Source organism: Saccopteryx bilineata, chromosome 9, assembly GCF_036850765.1.
Source record: "Saccopteryx bilineata isolate mSacBil1 chromosome 9, mSacBil1_pri_phased_curated, whole genome shotgun sequence".
Lineage (NCBI taxonomy): Eukaryota > Metazoa > Chordata > Mammalia > Chiroptera > Emballonuridae > Saccopteryx > Saccopteryx bilineata.
This window is the reverse complement of record NC_089498.1, coordinates 59,634,600-59,662,086: the sequence shown is the minus strand read 5'-3', so window position 1 is coordinate 59,662,086 and position 27,487 is coordinate 59,634,600. Positions and strand designations below refer to the sequence as shown.

At 37.5% G+C, this 27,487-nt stretch overlaps 1 non-coding gene and 1 pseudogene across 1 annotated transcript; both read right to left on the bottom strand.

Annotated features, from left to right (window-relative positions):
* Nucleotides 1-24,068, bottom strand: part of LOC136313636 (ADP-ribosylation factor 1 pseudogene) — a 40,212-nt pseudogene extending 16,144 nt beyond the window's left edge.
* LOC136313810 (small Cajal body-specific RNA 4) lies at nucleotides 14,638-14,766 on the bottom strand. The gene has a single exon (XR_010727239.1). It is a non-coding gene; the product is annotated as a small Cajal body-specific RNA 4 (non-coding RNA).
* Nucleotides 24,069-27,487: the final 3,419 nt, after the last annotated feature.

The window sequence follows — 27,487 nt, the reverse complement described above, 5'->3', positions numbered from 1 at the left end:
TGCCTATTTTGTGGGCCTAGTGCAAAATGAAAATTTGAGTTTCTTGTTCAAAATTAAGAATTTTAAGATGGCAATAGAAGAGCATTAAACCAAGCGCAGGGTCAATCTAAGCATGGCTCCACTGGTCATATGACCATGAAGAATTGAGAGATCCAGCAAGATAGGAAGGACTAAAGGAGGCACAATGGTACAGATTCTCATCTCCACATCCTGTTTTTGTATGTTATGGACATACCTGTCTTAGCCAAAAGGGGCAGACTTGATGGACTTCAGGTAACATGACAGTCCAAGAAGAGAAATATTTTAGGCCCCATAGAGGGTTGGCTTCCAGATCCACAGTGAGAGCTGCCCTCCTGGCATATTCAGCTCCCAGAGCCCACTTTCTTCGGCAAGGCACCACTCACATCTCCCCTGAAATTTGTTGGCATACAGAAAGAAGAAAAAGAATATGGCTTTGGTAGAATATAACAAATAACTACTTCTATGATGAATTTAAGGATATATAGGTTTGGATTTTTTTTTTAATTTAATGCAGTGACATTGATAAATCAGGGTACATATGTTGAGAGAAAATATCTCTAGATTATTTTGACATTTGATTGTGCTGTATACCCCTCCCGCAAAGTTAAATTAAATTGTCTTCTGTCACCTTCTATCTGGTTTTCTTTGTGCCCTCCCCTCCCCTAACCCCTTTCTCCTTCTTCACCCCCTCCCCCCTCCTCCAACCTCCCGCCCCTGTTGCCATCACATTCTTGTTCATGTCTCTGAGTCTCATTTTTATGTCCCTTCTATGTATGGATTCATATAGTACTTAGTTTTTTTTCTGATTTACTTATTTCACTCCGTATAATGTTATCAAGGTCCATCCATGTTATTGTAAATGATCCGATGTCATCATTTCTTATGGCTGAGTAGTATTCCATAGTATATATGTACCAAAGCTTTTTAATCCACTCGTCCTCTGACGGACACTTGGGCTGTTACCAGATCTTCGCTATTGTGAACAATGCTGCCACAAACATGCAGGTACATTTCTCCTTTTCGAGCTGTTCTATGGTGTCCTTGGGATATATTCCTAAAAGTGGGATAGCTGGGTCAAAAGGCAGTTCGATTTTCAGATTTTTGAGGAATCTCCATACTGTTTTCCACAGTGGCTGCACCAGTCTGCATTCCCACCAGCAGTGCAGGAGGGTCCCCTTTTCTCCACATCCTCGCCAGCACTTATTCTGTGTTGTTTTGTTGATAAGCGCCATTCTGACTGGTGTGAGGTGATATCTCATTGTGGTTTTAATTTGCATTTCTCTAATGATTAGTGATGTTGAGCATTTTTTCATATGCCTATTGGCCATCTGTATGTCCTCTTTGGAGAAGTGTCTATTCATCTCTTTTGCCCATTTTTGGATTGGGTTGTTTGTCTTCCTGGTGTTGAGTTTTACAAGTTCTTTATAAATTTTGGTTATTAACCCCTTATCAGACGTATTGTCAAATATGTTCTCCCATTGTGTAGTTTGTCTTTTTATTCTGTTCTTGTTGTCTTTAGCTGTGCAAAAGCTTTTTAGTTTGATATAGTCCCATTTGTTTATCCTGTCTTTTATTTCACTTCCCCGTGGAGATAAATCAGCAAATATATTGCTCCGAGAGATGTCAGAGAGCTTACTGCCTATGTTTTCTTCTAAGATGCTTATGGTTTCACGGCCTACATTCAAGTCTTTTATCCATTTTGAGTTTATTTTTGTGAGTGGTGTAAGCTGGTGATCTAGTTTCATTTTTTTGCAGGTAGCTGTCCAATTTTCCCAACACCATTTGTTAAAGAGGCTGTCTTTACTCCATTGTATTTCCTTACCTCCTTTGTCAAGTATCAGTTGTCCATAGAACTGTGGGTTTATTTCTGGGTTCACTGTTCTGTTCCATTGATCTATATGCCTGTTCTTATGCCATTACCAGGCTGTTTTGAGTACAATGGCCTTGTAGTATAACTTGATATCAGGAAGTGTGATACCTCCCACTTTATTCTTCTTTTTTAAGATTGCTGAGGCTATTCGTGTCCTTTTTTGGTTCCATATAAATTTTTGGAATATGTGTTCTATATCTTTGAAGTATGTCATTGGTATTTTAATTGGTATTGCATTGAATTTATAAATTGCTTTGGGTAATATAGACATTTTAATGATGTTTATTCTTCCTAACCATGAGCACGGTATATGCTTCCACTTGTTTGTATCTTCCTTGATGTCTTTTATCAATGCTTTGTAATTTTCCGAGTACAAGTCTTTAGTCTCCTTGGTTAAGTTTACTCCTAGGTACTTTATTTTTTTGGTTGTAATTGTGAAGGGGATTGTTTCCTTAATTTCTCTTTCTGACTGTTCATTGTTGGTGTATAAAAATGCTTCTGATTTCTGAGTATTGATTTTATATCCTGCCACTTTGCTGAATTTATTTATCAGGTCCAGTAGTTTTTTGACTGAGACTTTAGGGTTTTCTATATACAATATCATATCATCTGCAAATAATGATAGTTTTACTTCTTCTTTTCCAACTTGAATGCCTTTTATTTCTTCTTCTTGTCTGATTGCTGTGGCTAGGACTTCCAGGACTATGTTAAATAAGAGTGGTGAAAGGGGGCACCCCTGCCTTGTTCCTGATCTTAAGGGTATTGCTTTTAATTTTTGCCCATTGAGTATGATGTTGGCTGTGGGTTTCTCATAGATGGCTTTTATCATGTTGAGGTATGTTCCCTGTATTCCCACTTTGCTGAGAGTTTTGATCATGACTGGGTGCTGGATTTTATCAAATGCTTTTTCTGCATCTATTGAAATTAGCATATGGTTTTTCTCCTTCTTTTTGTTTATGTGATGAATCACATTGATTGATTTACGAATATTGTACCAGCCTTGCCTCCCCAGAATAAATCCCACTTGATCATGGTGTATGATTTTTTCCATATATTGTTGGATCCGGTTTGCTAATATTTTGTTGAGGATTTTAGCATCTATATTCATCAGAGATATTGGCCTATAATTTTCTTTCTTTGTGTGGTCTTTTCCTGGTTTTGGAATCAGAATTATGCTCGCCCCATAAAAGGAGCTTGGAAGTCTTCCTTCCTCTTGAATTTTTTGAAATAGTTTGAGAAGGATAGGAGTTAGTTCTTCTTTGAATATTTGGTAGAATTCCGTTGTGAAGCCATCGGGCCCCGGACTTTTCTTTGTTGGGAGTTTTTTGATAACTGTTTCAATCTCATTTGGTGTAATCGGTCTCTTTAGGTTTTCTGATTCTTCCAGATTGATTTTTGGAAGATTGTATGTTTCAAGGAATTTGTCCATTTCATCTAGGTTGTCTAGTTTTTTGGCATACAGTTCTTCATAGTATTTTCTTACAATATTTTGTATTTCTGTTGTATCAGTTGTTATTTCTCCTCTCTCATTTCTAATTTTATTTATTTGAGTCCTCTCTCTCTTTTTCTTGGTGAGTCTACTTAAAGGTTCATCAATCTTGTTTACCTTTTCAAAGAACCAGCTCCTAGTTTCATTGATCCTCTGTATTGTTTCTTTAGCCTCTATGTCATTTATTTCTGCTCTGATCTTTATTATTTCCTTCCTTCTACTACATTTGGGCTTTACTTGCTGTTCTTTTTCTAATTCTTTTAGTTGCAGGGTTAAGTTGTTTATTTGAGCTTTTTCTAGCTTCTGAAAGTGTGCCTGTAGTGCTATGAACTTCCCTCTCAGCACTGCTTTTGCTGTGTCCCATAAATTTTGAGTTGTTGTATGCTCATTGTCATTCATTTCTAGGAATTTTTTAAATTCTTCTTTGATCTCATTCTTAATCCATTCATTATTTAACACCCTGCTATTTAGTTTCCATGTGTTTGAGAATTTTTGAGCTTTTCTGCTGTGATTCATTTCTAGTTTCATGCCGTTGTGATCGGAGAAAGTGCTTGATATGATTTCAGTCTTCTTAAATTTGTTGAGAGCACTTTTGTGCCCTAACATGTGGTCTATCCTAGAGAATGTACCATGAGCACTTGAAAAGAATGTATATTCTGCTGCTTTAGGGTGAAAGGATCTGAAGATATCTATTAAATCGAGTTGATCTAGTGTTTCCAATAAGTCTGCTGTTTCTTTGTTAATTTTCTTTCTTGAGGATCTATCTAGTGATGTTAGTGGGGTATTGAAATCCCCTACTATTATAGTATTGCTGTTGATCTCGCCCTTTAAATCTATCAAAGTCTGTTTTATATATTTGGGTGCTCCTATATTAGGTGCATAGCTATTTATAATAGTTATATCTTCCTGTTGGATTACTCCCTTTATCATTATGTAGTGGCCTTCTTTATCTCTTACTATATCCTTTGTTTTAAAGTCCAATTTGTCTGATATAAGTATTGCTACCCCAGCTTTTTTTTCATTTCCGTTTGCATGAAATGTTTTTTTCCATCCTTTTACCTTCAATCTATGTGTGTCTTTTGTTCTAAGGTGTGTCTCTTGTAGACAACATATGTATGGGTCCTGTTTTCTTATCCACGCAGCTACCCTATGTCTTTTGATTGGATCATTTAATCCATTTACATTTAAGGTTATTATTGATATGTAGTTGTTTATTGCCATTTTCTTCTTTAAAGGTGTATTCCTTTTTTTGCTATATTCTTTTCCAACTTTGATCTGTTTACAACAGGCCCCTTAACATTTCTTGCAGTGTTGTTTGGTTGTAATGAATTCCTTGAGTTGTTTTTTGTCTTGGAAGCTTTTTATTTCTCCTTCAATTTTAAACGATAGCCTTGCTGGATAAAGTAGTCTTGGTTGTAGGTTCTTGTTCTGCATTACTTTGAATATTTCTTGCCATTCCCTTCTGGCCTCAAGTGTTTCTGTTGAGAAGTCAGATGTCATCCTTATGGGGGCTCCTTTGTATGTGATAACTTTTTTTTCTCTTGCAGCTTTTAATATTTTCTCTTTATCGCTTAGCTTTGGTATTTTAATTATGATGTGTCTTGGTGTAGGTTTCTTTGGGTTTCTCTTTAATGGAGTTCTCTGTGCTTCTTGGACTGTGAGAGTTTCTCTTGCATTAATTTAGGGAAGTTTTCAGTTATGATGTGATTGAACAAAGTCTCTATCCCTTGTTCTTTTTCTTCTTCTTCAGGAACCCCTATGATGCGGATGTTATTTCTCTTCATGTTGTCCCAGAGCTCTCTAAGTGTTTCCTCTGACTTTTTGAGTCTCTTTTCTCTTTTCTTCTCTGCTTTCATGCCTTCATTCCAGTTGTCCTCCAACTCGCTGATTTGATCCTCAGCTGTATCCATCCTGTTTTTAATTCCTTCCATTGTGGTCTTCATTTCTGATATTGTATTTGTCATCTCTGACTGATTCTTTTTTAATATTTCAATATCCTTTTTTATACTTGCTATTTCTTTATTTAGGTTTTCAAACTGCCCCTCCATTGTTGTTCTAAGATCCCTAAGCATCCTTACAATCATTATTTTGAACTCTGCATCTGGAAGTTTGATTATTTCCATATCACTCAGCTCATCTCTCAAAGGTGTCTCTTGTGGTTTCATTTGGGTTGCACTCCTTTGTCTTCTCATAATGGTGTTTTATTTGTAGAGTTGTTTGAGTCTAGGCTTGGTGTTGTCTGCCTCCAGTTTTCAGTTGTGTTATTTCTAGGTCTTCTTGGGTTGGTATCGGCTATTATTTGTAATCCACTTTCGGATTTGGGCAGCTTTGAAGTCTTGATTTGTTTGTTTTCTTAACAGGTGATAGTCTTGTTAACTGATCTCAGCAGGGGGCTTCCTTGAAACTGTAACCTGGAATGCTGTGGGTGTAACCTGAGACGCTGAAGGTCTCTTCCACCAACTAATCTCACTGGGGGCAGGGTTTTTTCTCAGCTTCAGTAGGGGGAGGTGTATCTCAGATCTCCATGGAGACCTGAGTTACTGCCCCTCCTCCCCACTTCTTGTTTTCAGCTGTGTCTTGTTGCGCTGATTGGAGCTGGATAGATGTCCGGAGATCTCTGATCCGGAAGCACTTCAGCTCTGTTTTGTGAAAGGTTCAGTCCCTCCCCCAGCTATGGCCGCCTCCAGCACAAATGAGTCAGCTTTTTTATTTCGTTTCTTGCATACCTTAGCCCCTCACAGTCTGTCCCTCTCCTTGTCCTTTCCACTTGGGAGATAAGCTGGTCTTTTCAACTCACCTTGCTCCCTGGTCGCCAGGTAAGTGGCTGTGAGCAGTAGTTTCTGCTCTTTTTCCTCTGTGAAATCCTCTCTGGGTTCTCAGCCTCACCCCCCCCCCCGCCCTGCCGTTCCTGTAAGCAGAGGAGATTCAGGCACTCTTTACCAGGATTATTGTGGCTTCCTCTTTGCTCCTTGGTTTTTGAGAGCTGTTCTTGCAGTTCAGTGTTGGTTTTTCATGCTGATTTTTCCTAAATTGATTTGTATTCCAGTTTGGTGTTGAGAGCTGGGCGTCTGTGTGTCTGCCTACTCCGCTGCCATCTTCAAAAGCCCGGTTTGGATTTTATTATATAATATATATATATATATATATATATATATATATATATATATATATATTTATAAAAGGAACTTTAGTACTGTGGACTTCAGTTCTAAGATTGGGGGAAGCTTTGCTATTTGGGGAGAAGAGGCTTCTCTGAAGAGATGAATTCTAATAATGAAATGTTCTTCCAAGTACAAGTTCCAACCTCCTCATCTGTTCTTCAGCCCACTGCCTTGTCCAAATCTTTAGGATATCTGTGACTAGCTTTTGATGAACTTTAAAATGATGTATAGACAGCAGATGTGTTTAAAGCTTGAGGGAACTTAAAGTGTGTCTTCCTTGGGATTCAGACCTCTTATTTTCCCTCCTTTACTTAACACTTTGAATAATGGATTTGCCAACCCAAAACAAATTGCAATTCATCCCCTACTGAGAGTCTTAAACAACATCTAAAAGATGAGGTTAGACTTGAATTTAGAATCATAGAAAAATGTTAAATTGGAAAGAAACATTCAACCATGGTGCAGTCCCACATTCCAAAGACTGGACTTCCAGCCCTGACGCAACAGAACCATCTGGGAAGCAGTTGGGAAATACAGATTTCCTGAACCTTCTCTCAGAAATTTTTCAGTCGTTAGGGTGAACCTGGTGAATCTGTATTTCTATAAAAAAACTTATTAGTTTTAAGTTAATAAAAATGAAAATAAAATGTATGCACTAAAACACCACAAGCCAAAAAAAAAACCCCAAAAAACAAAAAACAGGACAGAGTTGAAATTAATCCTTGTAACACACAGGCAGACCTGAGGCTGAGAACCAGACTGATAGTCTAATTGTGGAAGACTTACTCCCCCAGCTTACTGGGAGAGATCCTGGAAATCCTGAGCAGCCCTCAGAAAGGAAGCCACTTCCCAGAGTCTTGTCATTTCAAGAGTCCCTGCTTTGGGTTGAAGCAGTTCCCTCTGAGCGACCAGAGCATCTGAAAGCAGAACCTATTCGAGGCCCACAGACACAAACCCAGACACGCCAGCCTTTTGTGTTGTGGTCTGTAGGCCTTGCTGTGGCGTGTTCCCCCAATTTCCCTCTTTCCTTTTCTAGTATTTTATTTGGTTCCTTTCCCTTCTGTTTGAACAGTTGGTCCCCCTAACCCCCGAGCAGCTTTTAGTTGGTTTGTTACCGTCACTCTGTTCGGTTCCAGCAGGCACATTGGTATGGACATCCTCTTCACATAGCCGTCAATTCCTTTCTCCAGGCTGCAGGCCGAAGTGGCCACTGTTTGGGATTGGTTTTCCTTTTAGCTGCTGCAAGTGTATCTTTATCACTGCCTGCTGTAAGTATTGGGATGATTCCTTTGCTTTAGCAGAACGTTAAAATCAATTTCCAGAATCATTCTAAAGAGGTAAAGTTCTCGCATCTACTAATAAAGAATGGCTTTGCCTTGCAAGGATGAAAAAGGCAACGGGCCAGCCTCCAAAGTGCTGTAGTAGTACACGTGTGTCCTGCAGGTCTCCACTTTGGAACCCTACAAACTACTGTCTTGCGAACATCAAAGGAAATAGTTTCCACTTCTAGAGCATGCCAGATCCTTGAGGTACTGCCACACCAAACAGCCTTTCCTCCAAGTGGCTGCAAATGCTGTTTCCCCTCAATTGTGGGAAAGCCTAAATAAATGGGACAGTGTGAGATGGAGAAACCAGCAGAAGGGGAATTTGGTACATCAAATACACAGGAAGCTGCAGGACTAGCCACAGAGCTGGCAAAAGAACAGAATTCAAAAGAAAAGCACATTTACATTGAGCACACACAGGAAGCACATTTCTATATTTCTCTAGGAGATTGGTACAACATACTGCATTGTAAAGATACCTGAAAGCACATTCAAGTTCTTTCTAGGCTGTTGCATCTAATAAAACACACAGATTAGTACATTTTTAAGTTTTATATCAGTGATTTTCAACCAGTGTTCCATAAGAATTTTTAAACATTCAATACCTAACTATATAGTCAGGGGCAATAATAATCACTTTTCTCTTAGACTGTCAAATAAAAAAATGACAATAACCACCTTGTATGAATGAATCAAAATTATACTATTTTTTGGTCATATCTGCAAAAATATCTTTTTGGTGTGCCACAGAACCTTAGTAATTAGTTTATGTGTGCCATGAGATGAAAAAGGTTGAAAAGTGCTGCTTTATATTATGAAAAATTTATAATTGACTACTCTTCTAAGAATGGTCTGTGGATAGGTGTGAATTTGAGAACTGTTTGTCCCTGGTCAGTGTTAAGAGCAGAAAGTAAGAGTAAGCATTTAGAAACTTTTATAGCAACTGCTGCAACATTTTTACTATATTTTACAAATGCGTTAGTCTGAAATACATAGAAAAAAACCTTTTATCCCATATGATTTGAGAAAGACTGTCATATTTTCATCACCTAGATTTAACTGTAAACAAACTGGCAGAAATACAGAATACTAAAGAGGAAATTTCTACTTATACGAGGCTTATAAAAATACATGGGACATCAATATTATCCTTATTTCTACAATACTCTTTTCTAACCCAATTCTGTGTTCTTTGATATTTTTTTTAACATGTCAGTTCTTTGAAGACATCTTCATTATATTGGAGTGCCTGATTTAAAATATATTACATGACAGGTAAAGCTATAATATTCCTTAAATCCACCTTGTCCTCATATATTTCTGATGGAAATATTTAAGGTAGTTCTGTTTTTAAAAGTTTTTGACTACATAAAGAAAGTAATGGAATGGAATTTCACCTCCTCATTCAGTAATTTAACTCAGATTTGTGAAACGGAAGGAAGCATCACTTTTCATTGTGGGCCTCTTTTCAACTTACAAGAAGAGTTTATGTAGAGCAACTTCATTTGGCTGTTATTAACATCAGTTTAAGATTCTGGCAGAGAAGGGGGAAAATTAGGAAGTATCACCCACCCACATCACCAAACTTAAAAAGCTGGAAAACTTTATTCACAGTGACTTTGTATCAAATTGCATCAGCACTTTGGTCAAAGAGGCAATTGTGCTTCAGTGAAAATTTTGTTTGAACATAAATTGTTTTCTAGATGTTTTGCTAAACTTCTTCAACGCTTAGTTCCCACAGCCTCTCTATTACCGATTAAGAAATACTGAACAAAGTGAGTTCAGTCATTTGTTTTCTTTGGCCTTGAAAAAAATGGCCACACACACCAAATGATTGAGCTACTCTTTTTTTTTCCTCATGTAATGCATCCAAACATTCTATTATGAAGTTGAAACATTTCAATTACTGTAATTTTTTTCTAAAGGTTCTGGTTCCCACACTGAAATTCTGCCACTAGAGTTAGATTCAAAATCCAATTCCCCAAATCTGTTCCAAAACACATTCATGGCCTAACCCTTGAGAAAGAGAAGTTCAGAACTGAGTCAAGGTATTTTAAAAAGCAACAAAAATGTAAAATCCCTTAATGAAGTGTTTTTGAAGTATCCTGGCCACATCTGTGAAAACGGTCAAATATTATCTAACTCAGTTAACTTTTTAAAGTGGAAAACAACTAAACATAGCACAAATATAGTCAGGCTTCTTCCAAAAGAAAATAAAAGCCCATTATACACACACAAAGGAAACTGGTAATAAATTCCAAAGAATGAAAGTGGAAGAAATTAGGCAAAACCAAAGGGGTACGATTGAGGTGACTTTAAGAAGAATTAATGCCATCTGAAAGTTATGAAAACTCTTGGGAACATAACAATTAGACACAAAATATATAACTATTAGAATTACCTACTCATCCTCTCCTCCTATATGGATAATCAGTTATCAATGCTCTGGTGTCAGAGATTTGAAATAATCACAATAAAAAGCAATTAAATACACTTCAGATTTCTGTACAAAGTGTGAGGCCCTTGGCTGCTTTTAGGAAAGTATTCTGATCTCTATTTGATCACTCTGGAGGCAGGTCCCTGGGATGGAATTCACAGGTCTCCTCGTGACTGACATTCTGGCATAGGACACAGGCTTTCCTTTTGATGAAGAAGTCAGATCCCTGATGAGCAAAGGAACACAATGCAGTAAAAGGAACACCGTTAGTAATAATAGTAGCTGCTACTGATTTAGGGCTCACTGTGTGCCATGTACCATGTGGGATTATTTACACGTGGCCTCTAATTACCCTTGCAACCATTCTGAGAGGTGGCGTTATTCCCAATATATAAATGAGGACTCAAAGGAGCAGATAATTCTTCTGAGTTTGAAACACAAAATCTAAATGCATGCTTATCAAAATGTAAATCCTCTTCACATGTTGGACAGATTACCTGAAAGGCTATTTAAAGTGAGGAAAGCAAGCTGATTTGTGGGGAACAGGATTGTAGGAGAAAACCGAATTGCCCCTGGTGGTGACTAGAATTATATAATACTGAATAAACACCAGTTTATTATAAAAATTAAGTTAAATGCACTTTAACTAGTGGTGAGATTTAGCTGGTTTGCATCAATTCAGCAGAAACAATACCTAATTTTTTGTTGAGTTGAGCAAACCAGTTGTTAAAATCACACTTGGAATCAAGGTTCTCTCTAAGGTGGGCACCTGGGCAGCTACCCAAATTGGAGATTACAAATTTACATTCCTTATTCTTTTTATTTATTTATTTATTTTTTGCATTTTTCTGAAGCTGGAAACAGGGAGAGACAGCCAGACAGACTCCCGCATGCGCCCGACCGGGATCCACCCGGCACGCCCACCAGGGGGCGACGCTCTGCCCACCAGGGGGCGATGCTCTGCCCATCCTGGGCGTCGCCATGTTGCGACCAGAGCCACTCTAGCGCCTGGGGCAGAGGCCAAGGAGCCATCCCCAGCGCCCGGGCCATCTTTGCTCCAATGGAGCCTTGGCTGCGGGAGGGGAAGAGAGAGAGAGGAAGGCGCGGCGGAGGGGTGGAGAAGCAAATGGGCGCTTCTCCTGTGTGCCCTGGCCGGGAATCGAACCCGGGTCCTCCGCATGCTAGGCCGACGCTCTACCTCTGAGCCAACCAGCCAGGGCCCTTATTCTTTTTAAATGTTCATCTATGCAACAGCGTATTCTAAGCACCTATAGTAATGTTTATTCCATCCAGAGGTGAAAACATTTGACGGAACTATGCTTATAATATTTATTCATTTCATAAAACTTATTATACCTTTGGTAAAATACTACATTTTAATTCCCTCATATTTGTTACTTCAGTAAACAAACATAGAACATAAAGAGAAAAAGGGGGTGACCACTTGTTTTTTGTCGGTATTATTTAATATTTTTTCATTAATATAAAAACTTTTTTATAACATAATCTAGTTTTGTGTACCTCTTTTATTGTTCTTATTTAAGTATTAAGTGCATGAAATAATAAACTACCTTTCAGTATATAGTTTTTTACACTTAAAATGGTCATTAGGGCAGAGAACCAGTTGTTAAATTATTTAAATCCTACCACTGACTTTAACATATTTGATTACATGTAATTAATAAGTACTCAAGACAAATTCTGAGCTAATTTAATAACATATGGTAGGATTTAAATAGACAACATAGTGAAGTTCCCTTAGAAACAGTCTTCTGAGAGACACCATTTATTTTAGTGTTGAGTTCTTTTGGGGGAGGAATCTACTTTTGGAATTAACTTCCAATTATTACCACATTGTTTTTTTCCCCAAGCTTTGGGATATAATTGACATACATTACTGTATAAATTTAAGGCATGTATAAATTTAATGCATGCAACATAATTATTTAACTTAATGGTTTCACATATATTGTGAAATGATTATGCAATAAATTTAGTTAGCATCCCTCATCTCATATACAGTATATTCAATTAAAAGTCAAAATAAATTGTATGTGTACAGTGAGATCTCAGGATTTATTCTGTTAATTACTTTCATATATATCATACAGCAGTGGTAACTGTGGTCATCATGTTCATTACATCTCTAGTACTTACTTATCTTGTGAATGGAAGTTTGAACCTTTTCAATACCTTCCTCCAATATCCACTCCCCCACTACACACGCACCCACTCTACCACTGGGAACCATTCATTTGATCTCTTTTTTTCCATGAGTTTGTTTTAGTTTTTAGTTTTTTCTTAGTTAAATTCCACATATAAGGGGGATTATACAGTATCTGTCTCTGAGTTATTTTGCTTAATAAATTACTCTCAAGGTTCATCCATGTTTTCACAATGATAGATGTTTCTCACTGTTTATGGCTGAATAATATTCCATTGTATGTATATACCAAAACTGAAATACTTGTTCATTTTTCAATTACACTTGACATACAATGTTATATTAGTTTCAGGTGTACAACACATTGATTACACATTTATATCACTTACGAAGTGATCGACTCAATAAGTCTAGCACCCATGTGACACCATACATAGTTATTGCAGTATTAATGGCTATATTCCTTCCCTATGCTGTACTTGACATCCTCATGACTATTTTTATACTGGCAATTTTTACTTCTCAGTCTCTTCCCCTTTTTCACCCATCCCTGAGCTCCTTTCCATCCAGCAACAAGTAGTTCTCTGTACTATGAGTTTGTTTCTGTTTTGCTTGTTTGTTTATTTTGTTTTCTTAGATTCTGCATAAGTGAAATAATATGGTATTTGTCTTTTTCTGTCTGACTTATTTCACTTAGCATAAATACTCTGGTCCATCCATGTAGTTGCAAATAACAAGATTTCATTCTCTTTTATGGCTGAGTAATATTCCATTGTATATATGTAGCACTTATTCTTTATACATTTGTCTGTTGATGAACTCAGAGGTTGCTTTCATATCTTGGCTATTATAAATAATGTTACAATGAACATAGGGGAGTATGTACCTTTTCATATTAGTGTTTTGGATTTTTTTTGGATAAATACCAAAAAGTGAAATTGCTGGGTCACATAATAGTTCTATTTTTTATTTTTTGAGGGGCCTCTATATTGTTTTCTGTGGTAGCTGCACCAATTTACAATCCCACCAGCAGTGAGGTAGGATTTTCTTTTCTTCACATCTTCTTCACCACTTACTGTTTGTTGACTTATTGATGATAGTCATTCTTACAGGTTAGAGGTAATAGATCATTTTGATTTTAATTTGCATTTCCCTGGTGATTAGTGATATGGAGCATAATCTCATATGCCTGTTGGCTATCTGTCCTCTGGGGAAAGATGTCTATTCCAGTTTTCTGCCCATTTATTAACTGGATTACGAGTTATTTTTTAAATTTTTTTGGTGTTAAATTTTATGTGGTTTTTTTTATCAATTTTGAATATTAGCCCCTTATCAGATGTATCATTGGTCACTATGTTCACCCACTCAGTAGGTTGTCTTTTTAGTTTTTTTATTTCCTTTGCTGTGCATAACTCTTTAGTTTGATACAGTCTCATCTTTTTTGGTTTTTGCTTCCCTTGCCCGAGGAGACATATCCAAATAGATTCTACTAACAGCCATGTCAACCAGTTTATTGACTATGGGTTTTTTTTTCTAGGAGTTATATATTCTTGGGTTTTGCCTTTATCTTAATCCATTTTAAGTTTATTCTTATATATGGTGTAAGAAAGTGGTCCAGTTTCACTCTTTTGCTTTTTTTTTTTTTTTTTTAATTTTTTTTTTTATTTTATTTATTCATTTTAGAGAGGAGACAGAGAGGGACAGAGAGAGACAGAGAGAGAGGAGCTGGAAGCATCAACTCCCATATGTGCCTTGACCAGGCAAGCCCAGGGTTTCAAACCAGCGACCTCAGCATTTCCAGGTCGATGCTTTATCCACTGTGCTACCACAGGTCAGGCCTCACTCTTTTGCTTTTAACTGTCCAGTTTTCCCAACACCATTTATTGAAGAGACAGTCTTTTAAAAAAATTTTATTTAGAAAATTAACTTTAACACGGTGACATTGATCAATAAGAGTACATAGATTTCAAATGGATATTTCTATAGTATTTGCACTGTTGATTATGTTGTATACCCATCACCCAAAGTCAAATCATTTTCTGTCACCTTATATTTGTCCCTCTTTACACTCTTCCTGTAACCCCTTTCCCTCTCCCCACTCACTCAAGTACCCTTCCCCCTCCTCCACATTCTCTTCCCCATGGTAACCACTGCACTTTTATTTTTTTCAAAATGTTGGTTAGCACAGTCAGCCCTGTGATATTCTTCAATAAGGGCTGCTCTCTCCAACCCTTTTTTCTAGGATGATTATATCAGCAGAGTCTTGCTTCATCAGACTCAGCCTTCTTAGTCCTCCAGAACCACTGCACTTTTATCTATGTCCATAAGTCTGTTTTATACTCTACCTATGCGTGAAATCATATAGTTCTTAGCTTTTTCTGATTTACTTGTTTCACTCAATATAATGTTTTCAAGATCCATTCATGTTGTCATAAATGTCACTATGTCATCTTTTCTTATGGCTGAGTAGTATTCCATTGTATATATGTACCACACCTTCTTTGTCCAATCTTCTATTGAGGGACACTTTGGTTATTTCCATGTCTTGGCCACTGTGAATAATGCTGAGATGAACATGGGGGTGCATGTGTCTTTACATACCAATGTTTTTTAGTTTTGAGGGTAGATATCCAATAGAGGAATTGCTGGGTCATATGATAATTCTATTCTTAAATTTTTGAGGAACCACAATAGTTTCTTCCATGATGGTTGTACTATTTTGCATTACCACCAATAGTGAATAAGGGTTCTTTTTTCTCCACAACCTCTCCAACACTTGTTATTAGCTGTCTTGTTGATAATAGACAATCTAACTGGTATGAAGTGGTATTTCATTGTAGTTTTGAGTTGCATTTCTCAAATAGCTAGTGAAGATAAGCATCTTTTCATATACCTGTTGGCTATTTGTCTGTTCTTGAAGAGACAGTCTTTACCCATTCTATAGTCTTGCTTCCTTTGTCATATATTAATTGACCAGGTGTGAAGTTATTTCTAAGTTCTCTGTATTGTTTATTGGTCTAGTTGTCTGTTTTTATGCCAGTACCATACTATTTTAATTACTTTAACCCTTGCATTATGATTTGATATTAGGTAGCATGACACCTCCAACTTTATTCTTCTCAACATTGCTTTGACTAGCCAGGGTCTTTTATAATTCCACATAAAATTTAGATTAATTTATTTTAGTTCTGTGAAAAATATCATTGGTATTTAGATAAAGATTGCAGTGAATCTGTAAATTTCTTTAGGTAGTATGGACATTTTAACAATGTTAATTCTTCCTATACCTGAGCACAGTATATCCTTTCATTTATTTGTATCTTCTTCAATTTCTTTCTTCAATGTCTTATAATTTTCTGAATACAGATCTTGGTTAAATTTATTCCTAAGTGTTTTATTCTTTTTGACACAATTGTAAATGAGACTTTTTTCTTAATTTCTTTTTCTAATAGTTTGTTATTTATTATTACTTCTAACAGTTTTTGGTGCATGTTTTAGGGTTCTTTCTATCCAGTACCATGTCATCCACAAGTAATGATAGTTTGTTTTACTTATTTCTTTCCAATTTGGATGCATTTTATTTTATTATTTTATTTTATTTTATGTGTCTGTGTGTGTCTTTGATTCTAGTGACTAGGACGTCCAATACTATGTTGAATAAAATTGGTGAAGTATATATCCTTGTCTTATTTCTGATCTTTTTTTTAAGGTCTTCTTTATTGATTTTTACAAAGAGGAAAGAGAGTAGGGGGATAGGAGTGGGAAGCAACTCATAGTAGTTGCTTCTCATATGTGCCTTAACTGAGAAAGCCTGGGGTTTTGAACCGGCAACTTCAGCATTCCCGGGTGATGCTTTATCCACTGTACCACCATAAGTCTTGTTTCTGATCTTAAAGCAAAAGCTTTTAGCTGTTGAGTATAATGTTAGTTGTGGATTTGTTATGTATGACTTCTATTATGTTGAGGTATATTTTCTCTCTCCCCATTTTGCTGAGAGTTTTATCATAAATGGATGTTGGATTTTGTCCAATACTTTTTTTTATCTACTGATATGATCATATAATTTTTATCATTCATTTTGTTTATGTGGTATATAATATTAATTGATTTGTGGATATTGAACCCGGCTAGTTTGTGAATAAATTCCATTTGATTTTGGTGTATGTTCTTTTTAATGTATTGATAAATTGTTTGCTAATATTTTATTGAGGATTTTTTTAAAAACTGAATTTATTGGGGCAACATTAGTTAATAAAATTATATAGGTTTCAGGGACACAATTATAGAATACATTATCTGTATATTGTATTATGTGTTCACCACCCCAAGTCAAGTCTTCTTTATCACCATTTATCGCCCCTTTACCTTCTTCTACCTTCCCCCACACCCTTTTTCCTCTGGTGATCATCATGCTGTTGTCTGTCTGTGGGTTGTTTGGGGTTTTTTTGCTTAATCCCTTTGTCTTTTTCACCCAGCCCTCCAACCCTTTCCTGCCTGACAGCTGTGAGTCTACTCTCTGTATCTAGGAGTCTGTTCTTATTATCTCTGTGTTAGTTTATTTTGTTCATTTTGTACCACATGTAAGTGAAATTATATGGTATTTGTCTTTCTCAGTCTGGCTAATCACTTAGAAATAATATCCTCTAGATCCATCCATGGAGCTGCACAAGATACGATTTCTTTTTTTAACAACCAAGTAGTATTCCACTATTTAAATGTATCACAGCTTTTTTATTCACTCATCTACTGATGGGCACTTGGGCTGCTTCCAAATTTTAACTACTGTAAATAATGCTGCAATGAACGTAATGGTGCACATATTCTTTCAAACTAGTGTTTTGTGTTTCTTAGATACATTCCTTGAAATGGAATCACTAGATCATAAGGCAGTTTCATTTTTAATTTTTTGAGGTAACTCCATACTGTCTTTTTATTGGAGCATTTAAGCCATTTAGGCACTTTAAGTGATTATTGATACATATGTATCAGTCCTTTTATTCTTTTAACTATATTCCTCTGTTATTCTTCTTAAGGAAGGCCCTTAATTCCTCATCTTAGTAGGGTTAAATGCTTTAACATTTCTTATAATACTGGTTTTGTGGTAACAAACTACTTTATCTTTTTCTTGTCTGTGAAGGTCTTTATTTCTCCTTTAGTTTTAAATAATAGCCTTGCTGAGTAAAGTAGTCTTGGTTGTAGGTCCTTGCTTTTCATCACTTTGAATATTTTATGCCAATCCCTCTGGCCTGTAATGTTTCTGTTGAGAAATAAACTGACAGTCTAATGGGAGCTCTCTTGTAGGTAACTGTCTTTCTCTTGAAAGCCACAAACCCCAGTCTCTCCTCACAGGACTCTATTCCATTCTTCCCCCTCTCTACTGGAGCCCAGGGTGAGTGGCTATGTGTGATATTTTCTGCAGTAGCCCTTTCAGAGGACACCTGTGTGCCTACCAGACTCCCACCTACTGTATTTCTCCATGAATAAGACACACCCTTTCCCCAGAAAATTGGGGCCTAAAAACAGGGTGCATTTTATACAGTGGTTGTAGTTATTTTATTTGCATTTCTTGCTTTTTTGTGCTTGTTTTTGAGCTCACTGTTGTAGATTATTTTTACTTGCATTTTTTGCTTTTTTGTGCTTGTTGTCTTTTCGCTAATTGTTTTGCACTTGTTACTGGTATATTATGGTAAGTTACAATTTGCCACGTTCTGCCCACAAATGGCTCAGAAAAAAATTTTGTACAGTGCTGAATTCAAGTTAAAAGTGATCCAGTTTGCAAAAGTGAATGGAAACTGTGTTGCTGAATGTAAGTTTGGTCCTCCTTCAACTGAGCAATCAATCTGAGACTGGCTACGGGAAGAAGAAACCCTACTGAAAATGTCATGACAGAAGAAGGCCATGAGAGGCAAGTCAGCAAAATGGCCTGATTTAGAGAAGAAATTGAAGATATGGATTGAAGAACAAAAGGCAATTGGAATTCCTGTGTTTACAAAGATGGTTCAGCATGAAGCAAGAAAATTTGCTGATGAAAAAAAAGTTACTGATTTCAAAGGAGGACACAATTGGTGCTTCAGGTTCATGAAACAGAATGAACTAAGCATGCGTACATGCACCAGACTTGCCCAAAAGATGCCTGAAAGCTACGAGCAGAAGGTCCTTGAATTTCATTGTTTTGTCATTCAATGTCGGAAAACATATCAGTTTGAGTTGGGACAGATTGCAAATATGGATGAAATCCCCCTTCAATTTGATGTCCCAGATAACAAAACTGTTGACAGGAAGAGGGTGAAAACTGTAACTGTGAAGCAAGTGGACATGAAAAGAGCCATTATACAGTGGTTCTAGCTTGTTGTGCCAACAGAACTAAGCTGCCTCCTATGCTGATTTTCAAATGCAAAACAATGCCAAAAGAAGACATTCCTCAAGGAGTGATTGTCCACATTCATAACAAGGGTTGGATGGATCAGGATGGGATGAAAATCTGGTTTTAGAAAGTTTGGAGGAGACCAGGTAAGCTCTTACACAAACCTGCCCTATTGGTGCTTGATCAGTTCAGGGCACACATAACAAAAAAACACAAAGAAGATTGCTGTAGAGCAAAAAACAAAACTTGCTGTCATACCTGGAAGCTAGACATCCCAGCTCCAAGCACTTGATGTCAGCATTAACAAACCCTTCAAAGCTGCCACAAGAGATGAATGGAATCAATGGATGAAGTCTTCTGGGGACAATTTGACACTAGCAGGAAGAGTGAAGAAACCAACTATAGAAGAAGTTTGTACCTGGGTGAAAAGATCCTGGGATAATATCAAGATTGAGATAGTTCTCAAGTCATTTAAGAAGTATGGCATTTCAAGTGCCATAGATGGAACTGAGGATGAGTGCACATATGAAGACAGTGATTCATTAGCAGACACAGATGAGCACAAGCTAATGGATGGGAGTTTTGACAGTGATGAGGGGTTGTATGAATTTTATGATAAGTAAAACTTGAGTTCAGTAACTTTATGTAATACTTTTTTTTTTTCAAATTTCCTGTCCCCAAATTAAGGTGCATCTTATACATGGGGAAATACAATATATCTGCTAAACAGAATCTTTACTGATTTTCATAGCCAGAGCTTATGTTGGTGCCTCTTCCAAGTTCTGGTGCTCTAGGCTGGGGAGACTGGCTTGGGGTTGAGATCCCACACTTCTGAAGGGAACCCCCTCAGCTGAGTTATATCTTCCAAATCTCAGCTCTTTTTGCATTTCCACTATTTCTACCAGTCTCAGTGTGGCTTCTTCTGTAGATCCTTGGTTATGAGACATCTCTCCAGCTCATCTTCAGTTGGTTATTCAGGTTGATTGTTCTGTATGTTATTCCACTTTGTAATTTCACTTCATAATTCCACTTTGGTCCTGGTAGATGAGTGTGATATCAACCTACTCCACTACTATCTTGGATAATTTGTTGAGGATTTTAGCATCTACGTTCATCAGAAATATTGGTCTGTAATTATCTTCTTTGTAGTGTTTTTGTCTGGTTTTGGTAACAGGGTAATGCTGGAATAGTAAAATGAGCTTGGGACCCTTCCCTCATCTTCAATTTTTGAAATAGTTTGAGAAAAATAAGTATAAATCATTTTTTGAATGTGTGCTAAACTTTACCTGTGAAGCTATTTGGTCCAGAGCTTTTTAATTGGGGGGAGGGTGGATTATTAGTTTGATATTGCTAGTAGTTACCAGTATTTGTCTGTTCAGATGTTCTGTTTCTTCCTGACTCAGACTTGAAAGACTGTATGTGTCCAGGAATTGACCCATTTCTTCCCATTTCTCCAACTGTTGGAATATAATTATTAATATTATTTTCTGATAATCCTTTGTATTTCTTTGGTGTCAGTTGTCATGTCTTCTCTTTCTTTTCTTATTTTCTTTATTTGGACCCTCTTTTTTCCTGATGAGTCTGGCTAAAAGTTTATCAATTTTGTTTATCTTTTCAAATAATTGGGTTTTGGTTTTATTGATTTTTCTATTCTTTTTCAGACCCTATTTTGTTTATTTCCACACTTACCTTTATTTCTTCCTTCCTTATATTCACTTTGAGCTCTATTTTTTCTTCTTTTTAGCTCCTTTAGGTATAAGGTTACATTGTTTATTTAATTTTATTTTTCAGGTAGGCCTGTATTGGTATAAATTTCACTCTTAGAACCACTGTGGCTGTGTTCTATAGACTTTGAGTCATTGTATTTTCATTTTTGTTGGTCTCTAGGAATCTTTGATGTTTTCTTCATCTCATTGTTAGCCCATTCATTGTTTAGTGGCATGTTATTTAGCCTTGACATGTTTGTTTGTGATTTCAGTTTTCTTCTTGTAAATAATTTCTAGTTTTATTCCATTCTGATTGGAGATGTTTGATATAATTTTAATCTTCTTAAATATATTGAGAGTTGTTTGTGACCTAACTTGTGGTCTATTCTAGAAAATGTTCCACGTACACTTGAAAAGAATGTATATTCTGCTTCTTTGGGGTAAAGTGTCCTAGAAATACCAATGAATTCCTGTTCTCAGGTGTCATGTAAGTTCACTATTTCTTCATTGATTATCTGTCTGGATGGGGTGTTAAAATACCCTAGTATGACTGAATTACTGTTCATCTCTACTTTTATGTTTGCCACTATTTGCTATATATATTTATGTGCTTGTATATAGATAGTGTATTTAGATGTTGTGAGAGTTATATCATATTGTTGTATTAATTCCTTTATCATTATGAAATACCCTTCCTTGTCTCTTGTCAAAGCCCTTGTTTTAAAGTCCATTTTGTGTGATATAAGTATTGCTACCTTAGATTTTTTATTTTAATTTGTGTAATATATGTTTTCCCATTTCTTTACTTTCAGTCTGTTGATTTGAAGTAGGTGTCTGTAGGCAGCATATGTTAGAATCTTGGTTTGTTCATTTTATACATTTAGCCACCCTGTGTCTTTTTACAGAGCATTTAGTCCACTTATTTTTAAAGTAATTACTGATAGGTATGTAGTTATTGCCATTTTATTATTGTTTTCTGATCATTTTTGTAGTCCTTCTCTGTTCCTTACTTATTCCCTTGCTCTGTTTTCTTTCATGTTGATGACTTTCTAAAGTATTGTGTATGGATTCTCTTCTCATTATTTCTTATATATCTCATAGATTTTTTGGTTTGTGATTAACATGTGCTTTTTTTTTAATAATTTTATTTTTTTAATGGGGTGACATCAATAAATCAGGATACATATATTCAAAGATAACAAGTCCAGGGTATCTTGTCGTTCAATCATAACATGTGCTTTATATACACCAAGCTATGTTTATTATTGTAAGTTGATGGTCACTTAAGTTCAAACACATTCTAAAATTACTGCAATTTTAGTCACACCCTATATGCTTATGTTTTTGTCATTTTTTAAATTTCTTTCATGTGTGTATCCTTTAAGTTAATATTGTATTCATGCATGATCCACTTTATTTTGCTTTTTAAACTTTGTACAACTTTATAGTTGGTTGATTCACTGCTTTTACTAAGTGGTTTGCCTTTGTCAATTAGAATTTTTTCTTTCCTATATTTTCTTATGCATATTTAAAATCTTTTCTGTTCTACTTAAACACATCCTTTTAACATTTCTTTTAATACTGGTTTGGTAGTTATAAATTCCTTTAGCTTTTTTTTTGTTTGAGAGCTCTATATCTCTCCATTGGTTCTAAATGATATTTTTTCTGCGGAGAGTAATCTTGGTTATAGGTCTTTACTTTTCATAACTCTGAATATATTATGCCATTCCCTCCTGGCTTGCAAAGTTCTGGTTGAAAAATCAGCTGACAGTCTTATGGGAGTTCTTTTACATCTAATTTACTACTTTTCTCTTGCTTCTTTTAAGATTCTCTCTTTGGCTTTAACTTTTGGCATTTAACAAATAAAAGATTTTATTCTAATAGCTATAATTACAATGCTTGTTTGTCAAAATGAAAACTGAAACATATAAATAACAATTGTTTACTAATCATGTGTTGAAAGCAATAAGAGGTTCCATTGCACCAGATAAAACAGTTCTGGTGTTTTCTTCAAGATAAAGTTTAACAGCTTTAGCATTTATTAAATTACAAAAGAAAAAGTAGAGGTTGTTGTTGTTTTTTATGTCAGATCTGACCCTTGTGGGCTGAAGAAATGAAAGCACATGTGGATAAGGGCTCTGAGGAGCCAGGCTCTGTAATGACTAGCCACCTGTCTGCACTCCTACTGGTGAGAAACAGACAACCTGTAGTGAATGTGCATGGAGATCATGGGGGCTCCTGCTCTGGCCAGAATCATTCTATCAAAGCATCTATGCTGACCAAAGGAAGGCTGGGATCCCTCCAAAGGGTCCATAAGTAGTGGCTGTAGCTGCCCCCCCTTTAGCCCATTCCCTGGGCAGTGGTGTAAGCACAGGTACAAGCTCAAACACAATGGGATGCAGATAACCCAGCAAGACAGAGCCAATCAGGGACCAACAGAAGGTATTATTGTGTTGGTTCTGCCCACCACATGCTTCAGACAGTAGACAGACCAAGGACTCAAATTATTACTGCAGACCTTACACTAGGTACATTTCTCCCTTTTCTGTTTTCAACTGTCTTGTATTGTAACTATGTTTAAAATATACTGAGTTTGGGTTAAAAACCAACCACCAAAATGGATCTCAATACAGACCTAAAGCCCAGAGAAGAAGTGTTGGGCTGATAAGAGAGCAATTCACAGAGGCCCCAGAAGCCTAAAATTCCTCCTCAGAATTAAACAGTGGGTTGATTTTCTTTTTACATCTAAAATAAAAAGCTAAGTAACATTGCATAGGAGTACCAGAAACTGCTTCACTGGAAACAGTAACTATTTACATTAAGTAAAAACCCTGTTACAGGCTTCATCAGCACATGTACAGCATGATGAAGCACACTGGCACTGACCATGGAAACAACTTCTGGTACTCACACCACAGGGGCATGTCTGCCACATGAGAGGAAAGTGAGGGATAGAGAGGAGTGTGCCTCACTTCTGGTTCATTCTTTCCCTGGATTACCAGCTGACCTTCCTCCCCTGTAACCTACCAGAACCTACTCCTGCTGGTGGTGCAGGTGGCCAGAATGTACCAGTTCCTGTGGTACAAAGTACAATCTCAGCTTGTCTGTGATCTCAGCTGTGTTTATGGTTTTAAAAAGAAGTCCTGCTTGTTTGTGAACATGAGCAGGACAGCATCCCTGAGCTCATCCTCCCTCAGCATCCACATGAGCTCCTCTTGGGCCTCATTGACATGATCTTGGTTATTACTGTTAACTACAAAGGTGAAACATTATGTGTTCTGGAAGTATAGATACCACAGAGGATGGATCTTGTCCTCACCACCCATGGCCCACACAATGAAGCTGGTATTTTTATTATACTCCACAGTCTCCATGTTGAAACCTATGGTGGGGATGGTGGTTGCAATCTCACTCAGGTTTAGTTTGTACAAGATGGTGGTCTTCCCTATAGCATCCAGATCTACCATAATGCACTTTTTTTTTTTTTTTGCCAAAAAGGCTCTTGAAGAAGTTTATAAAGATAGTCCCCATGTTGTAGACCAGAGAAAGAGACACTAACCAAAGAAACCTTCAGTAGCTACAGTGCTGCTGCTGCTCTGAGCCAAGCGTGGTTTCACTCCCACTAATCTTTGGCATTTTATTTACAACGTGTCTTGATGTTGGCCTCTTTGGATTCATCTTATTTGGGACTCTATACTTCCTGGACTTGTATGTCTATTTCCTTTACCATTTATTCCTTTGTAGCACTCCAGCCCACCGGGAACTACCAGTGTCGTGTGGAAAAAACCTACTCAAGACACAAACTTATTTCAAGAGGAAGAACGGGAGGCTGCCAAGGGAGGCAAAGAAGACCTCCTGAATCTCCTTCTCCCTCAGCTTTTATTGATCAGAAGCAGAACAGAGGTAACAGGATTACAAGGGAGGGAGATCAGGTGATAAGGGGAAAGAATGATTAATGGTCATTTTGCAGACATGGAGAAAGGGCTAACTTGGTCAGTACATTCTTTTTCTTTTGCTAATTAACAGAACAAAGGAAGGGGTAATCTAGAATCTCTAGGCTAATTTTCTAAAGACCATTTGCATGCATTCCATTGTGTCAGCACAAAGGTCACTCACTCATACAGTTTCTTGGTGTTTGCATCCAAGAGCCATTCATTCACTCAGGGCTTTTAACTAAAGTTCCCCAATCCAAATCATAGAGGGTTCAAGGTTAGGTAGGTAATTCCCTACAGTCATTATTTCTTCAAGTAGGTTTTAATCCCTTAATCTCTCTCTTCTCCTTCTGGTACCCCTATGGTGCCAGTGTTGATACACTTGATGTTGTCCTCATTTTTTTTCTTAGCTCTTTTTTTTTTCTGTTCTAATTGGGTGTTTTTCACTATCTTGTCTTCCATATTGCTGATTTAATCCTCTGCTTCAGCTAATCAGCTATTGATTTCCTCTAAATGTATTCTTCATTTCCATTATTATAGTCTTCATTTCTGATTGTTTTTTTTATAGTTTCTCTTTCTTGATATATTTTATCTATTTCCCTCTAAGTTCATTATGTATTCTTATAACCACTGTCTTGAACTCTGTATCTAGTAGATTGCTTTTCTCCATTTCATTTAGTCCTTTTTCAGGAGTTTTATCTTCATCTTTTATTTAGAATATTTTTTTGTCTCCTCATTTTGACTGAGCTTCTGTGTTTTTTTCCATAAACTGGGTAAATCTGCTATATTTCCAGTCCAGCTAGATTGGCCTTACATAGTAGATGTTTGTAAAGCCAGTGGCCAGGGCCACCATCATAGCAGCTGCCTGGCCCATGCAGGTTCGCATTGGATTCAGACAGTCGGTAAAGAAACAAAGGAGCCAAAAACTGGTGGGCCATCACCTTTAATCCTAGCTTGCACCCAGTGGGCAAGTAAAAACACACACTGGGCTCCAAAACCCACTCATTTAGCGCTCACAAAGGTACTGACTTATCTGAGTTTCCTAGAATCAAAGGTTTCTAGCTCACCAGCCTTATTCACCTCTGTTCCCCATCTCCTTCCTTCTCCCTGCACAAACTCTGCACAAACTGGCTTCTCACTCAATACTCTGTCATCTTGGCTGCTTCTCCTGGCCTCCTCCATGTGGCCTCTCACTCCTCTCCTCTCTGCTCTCTCCTCTAATGCTAATCTCAGGAACTAAGAGAGCAAGCTCCTATTCTGCCCCCATTTTATAGTGTAGATTTATAACCTTTAATCCAATATACAAAATAGGGAAGTCTCTGATACAAAGTCAGTTATCTGAGGCATGATGGGATTGTACCACCCCACATCAAAAAGGGTGGGAAAGGCTTAATCCCAAAATCAAGCCCCAGGCTACAAGGATTCTGCCTGCCCACAGCGACAAACATTAATATCACCTGGGCAACGGCCTCCACATGGGCGGCGCCATCTTTAACAAAGTGAGCATAATATATTTTATCTGCCCACAATGTTCTATGAACCTAGTGATGCAGTCTCCCTTTTCACCTGAGCTGGGTGCTTTATAAGTACCCATTTCATGGGTTGTGTGCCCTTCTGTTGTAGTTAAGCTTTTCTTGCTATTGACTGTGAGGCTGGCTATGACCACTGCAGAGAAGCTGTTGTTCAGGGATTGACCTCATACAGCAGGAGTTGCTTTACTGAGGCTCTGGTGCCAACCTAATCTAACTTTCAGGTATGCTGTTTGTGGAGCTGTTTGGATGAAGCTCTGTTGCAGTGGTCTGAAGCTGACCACCAGGTGTGTTGGTTCTGGAGCCTCTTGGGAGGGACTCTGGTGCTGGCTAAGGCCAGCTGCTTTTTGTGCCCATCTTTGGGCTACCTGATGTGTGCTACAAAATGATCTGTGATTTGTTGCCACTTGTGCTGAGCTTGAATGAGTATGGGAGAGGCTATGCTGTGAACTGAGGCTGGATGCCACTAGTGCTGGGTTGGCTACTCTTTGGTGAGCACTATAGTATGAACTCAGGTCAGCTGGCTCAGGTGTCACTGTTGTGGTGCTTAGTTAGAGCAACGTTCCAAGGCAATGCTGCCCACATTTTATGACAGGCTTGGGCCACCTAGTTGGAGCTACAATGCATGTTGAGTTTGGTCACTACTATGACAGGATTGGCCCACTTAGCAAGAGATATAAGGCATGCCAAGTCCAGCCACTGCTTGTTTGGTGTTGGTCAAATAAGTTTGTAAATATGATATATTTGTTTGCTTGCTTATAGTTTGTATTGGGTGTGGGGGACATGCTGTAAGCAGGCCAGGTTGCTATAGCCTAAAGCTTAGTTTTAAGACTAAGTTTTTACCCACACCCTTGACTGATTTCATGATGTGGGTGGTGCACTCTCATGAGGAATTCCATGATGCCTCAGATAAGTGACTGTATCAGAGACTTCCTTGTTTGTATATTGGATTAAAGGTTTAGATTTCTATACTATAAAATGGGGCAGACTGGGAGCTTGCTCTCTCTTGGTTCCTGCTATCACCATTGCAGGGGCCTCCCTGATCCCTTCCCCTTCAGAAAACCTGCTTTTCCCTTGTCTTCTCTTGTGGCTTGCCCCGTCTTGGTGAGACACCAATAAACAGAATGGCACACCATCCTCTGACTCTGCCATTTCTTTACCATCTCCCCAAATCCAATGGGAACCTGCATGTGAATGGACATGATGGCAGCTCCTGGCCTTACACTTGGTATTTGAGATATTTTAAGAAAGCACACAGCTTGAGCCAAAGGAGGTCAATTGTGTGGAAAAGCCACTGGAAGCATCTTGGACCAAGCATGCATATTGGGTGGAGTAGGGTCTCAGGGAATCACCAGAGCAGGGCTAATGATGTTAGCCAGGTTAATGGGGAGCTCAGATTTGGCAGTGACCTGTGCCTGCCCCCTGGATTGGGGGAGGGATCAACAAAGAAGCAGTGGCACCTGTCAGCATTTTTGTCTCTGTAGAGGGC